We start from the raw sequence: 3,617 nt of genomic DNA, 5'->3' as shown, positions 1-3,617 counted from the left end.
TGGTACCGTTATGCTGCTGGAGCAAAAATTTGAAAGATAAAGGCTTTTATTTACTTGTCGTCATCATCTTCATGAATTGATTTTAAATAGTGTTTCCAAAGTGAAAATCAAAAATGTAACAACAAGTCCAAATATTCTTTTCTTTCAAAAATTAAAAGGTTATTGGAATAATATAGATTCCTTCAAAATAGACTCCTTACAATCATGAATACAAAGTAACCTTTCACATTCGGAAATTGAAGATTTATTAGAATATGATCGCAGTTAACTATCAAAAAAATTGTGGGAGATAATTAGAAATCATGGAGCTCATAGAACTGTCCATTATATTTCTAGGTGGAGACAATGATTTAAAAAAAACACCTCCCGGTGTCATGCACCAAGCTCATTAGATGACCAGAGCAATTATACTCTCTGAAAATATCCTTATTAAGTTACCAGCTTAAACTAAATAAGAACGATAAAATAGTGTTATTAGATATATGTCTATTGATTGTAACAATATACGTTAAGCCTTCCCTTCAATACATTTGCGCAGTCAAAGTACCATATAATGATTTATGCTTGTTAAAATCATTGAAAGCTTTCGAAAAAGAGAAAAGCCACCTGATGAAACTAAGTCGTCAATAATGGTATTTGAGTAATGAAACTGCTGCCCTTTCCTTCTTCAATGGTGATGTCGATCAAGAAGCTAAAGAAAAAATGGTCGTAAATTTGACGAGTGAAAATATCTCGAGACATGGAAAAATATATGTTACATTGAAAGGAGTATTTGATGGTTCTTGGTTTGGTGCGTGAATGTTTAAAATCTAGTGATAACTTTATTTATTGTTTCATTAAAGACTCGTCTATCATTATATGAAATTTGATTTCAGATAAAAAAATATGTTACTTCATATCGGTGAAAAGCATGACACTGTTTTCCAGTTTGAAAATTGAAGATTACTTTCTTTGTTAAGATCCATCTTTATGGGATAGTAATTTTGCTTCGATTGAACCCCTAAAAAATTAATGCAATTAATGTTACGGATGAGATATACTTCAAAAGTTTACGAAATACTTACATGGTTTAATTACAACGGATGAACAAAAGCAATTTCTACTACGTTGCGCTCATGAACACAAAAATATGTAACCTGAATGTAAAATAAAACACTTAAAAGAAAATACATAAATAAAAAAAGATTTGTTGCGTTATTAAGAAAAAATAATCCTTATATATGAAATAGGGTCTGATTTCTTATCAACTCTGAAAAATAAATTCAATATCATCACTTTATGGAGAGTATAGTGACCGGAGAAAGTTGAAGCACGTCTTACTGAATTACTGGAAGATCTTTCAAATTAGACAAACCAAAGTTTTACACCACAGACATACATCTATTTTCTAATAGTCAAACGAGACAAAATACATTGATGATTAGTACTTTTGGAGTAATCTTCATTTGAATTTATATTTCCCAGTCCACCCTACAATCAAGTCATCGAATTGACTTTAAGCTCGTTGTCTTCGATGGAAAAAAATCCATATCTGAGTAGCTGAGATCAAAAAGAAAAAAATATGCGAGGTATGCACTTTTGAAAAATAACATTTAATTTTATGGGACATCTTAATATATATAGGTCCATATACAACATTTATATATTAGATATATATATTGTATACGTTTATTTAACACATTCAAACATGAAATTAAATTTAAATTGACTGTTTCCAAGTCATGCACACATGGGAAAACAATATTCATTTTCCAACTCTGTCTAGTTTTGAATTACATACGGGTGGAAACTTGAAACTTACACACTTGTATTATGTTGATTTGAGAGGTTATGTGTGATGATATTAGAGCTGCCTGTAATTATATAGGTATCTATGTATCTCAAGCACCTCTTTTTCTTGAGGTCACTTCAACAGAGGTAGTCAGGGGGACGGGAATAGCTCGTAAGACCATCTAAAATGCTAAGAAGGGGCTAGACCACAATTAGATCATAGAAATGAAGGAGGGCTCCGGAAAAAAGTCCACCTTTAGTGCGGATGCCCTTAGGGACACCTATCATCTGATTCTCGTAGGATTACAGGCTTACATCAGTAATATACATCGACGTTTTCGAGTCCAACCTGCTTCCCTAGGTCCAACACAAATTTCTACGACGACAACGTCGTCTTTTCGCAACATGGGGCCCCTGCTCACACTCCGAAAATTACTCTACTCTAACAAAATGACTTTCTGGTACAAGATAATGTGGCCACCATACAGTCCGGATGTCAATTCCCTGGACTTTTCCTTCTGGTTGCACATCGAGCTGAGGACCTGTAGCATTCATCATCCCAATATAGAAGCCATGAAGGCCTCTGTCGACGAAGAGTGGGCTGCAATGGACCCTAAGTAGTGCACACTTTCCGAGTCTTCTCTAGATAATTCTAATCAATAGTGATGTTTTTGTTTTTTTATAAATTAGATATTGGAGTTCTATAATAGAATGGGAAAAAATTAATTTCTTATTTTTCAATTTATTTCAATGGTTTATAAGAAGTGTTAGAATAATCAAATTTAAGTCAATTATACCCCGTTCTGTTCAATAACTTGTTGCCAACGAGAATCCAACTTCATAATACCTTCTCGTAGAAGCCCTTATCGATATTGACAAAACATTCGGATAACCAATTATCACAGGCCTCTATTGGTGGTAATCACTTGGTCCCAGGTCCGGACTCTAGGGCGAATGCATCAGAACTTCCTATCCGAGCTCCCAGAGCTCATCAAAGATGTGTGTGCCTGTCGTTGTCTCCTATTGACTAATCTTGGAATTAAAAAATTAGAGAAAATTAGATTATCGGCCCCGTATACCTTGCAAACTTTCTTGGTCTCTTTTTCCGCCTCAGTTTGTAAAAATGTAAAATATGGTGAATTTCTTCCTTTCAGACCACCATACTCGACGCACGATAATTCACGACTGATTCGGAAGGCGCAATACTGCCCAAAAAGCATTTGTAGTATACACACACAGCTTTACAACGCCTTAGCACATGATCGGATGTGACTAATAATTAATACAATATACTTATATTTTTTCCATACGAGTATATATCAAATAAAAAGTATATAAAGGCATTGAATGCTTATTATTACTCCTAATTACAAAAATATGATTGATATACATATATAAATAAGCCATTGTCAATTGACAACAATTACATCTAATTGGTTAGGTGTTTTAATTCTGAATTATTATTCAATATAGAAAAAAATTATAGAAAGGCAAAGTACCTACACGCATAGAATAAAATATATTTATTCGAGAAACAATTTTTTATCATCTATAGTGATGCTTATTTTTTTACTTTCTTATTCAATATAAGTTTTCAGTTTTATTCCCAAATAGCATACTCTATATTCAAAACAAACTTTTAATACCTTTTTATATTTGAATACAAATGTTTTACATTTTATCATGTATTTACATTAGGGTGGAAAAATATAAGTAGTGAGAATAACATTTTAAAATCATGTTACAGTAAAAATGAGTGTAACAATAGAAAAAATACTTATTTTACAGATTATTGATTCAACTAAATGAAGTTGTGAAATAACAACAAATAAGAGTCTATATTTAGT

General features: G+C 32.3%; 1 long non-coding RNA gene across 2 annotated transcripts; it reads right to left on the bottom strand.

The window, feature by feature from the left end:
* Positions 1–786: 786 nt before the first annotated feature.
* On the bottom strand, positions 787–3,044 carry LOC121124739 (uncharacterized). 2 transcript variants are annotated; one of them, XR_011781904.1, is made up of 5 exons: positions 2,850–3,044; positions 2,568–2,802; positions 1,802–2,471; positions 1,065–1,539; positions 787–1,000 (listed from the first exon to the last, which is right to left on the bottom strand). It is a non-coding gene; the product is annotated as an uncharacterized lncRNA (long non-coding RNA). The 2 variants fall into 2 exon arrangements; XR_005866398.2 differs by having other exon boundaries at positions 2,568–2,797; positions 2,850–2,969.
* Between the last annotated feature and the right edge of the window lie 573 nt (positions 3,045–3,617).

Source organism: Lepeophtheirus salmonis, chromosome 9, assembly GCF_016086655.4.
Source record: "Lepeophtheirus salmonis chromosome 9, UVic_Lsal_1.4, whole genome shotgun sequence".
Classification (NCBI taxonomy): Eukaryota; Metazoa; Arthropoda; class Copepoda; order Siphonostomatoida; family Caligidae; genus Lepeophtheirus; species Lepeophtheirus salmonis.
This window is presented reverse-complemented; position numbering and strand designations above follow the sequence as displayed.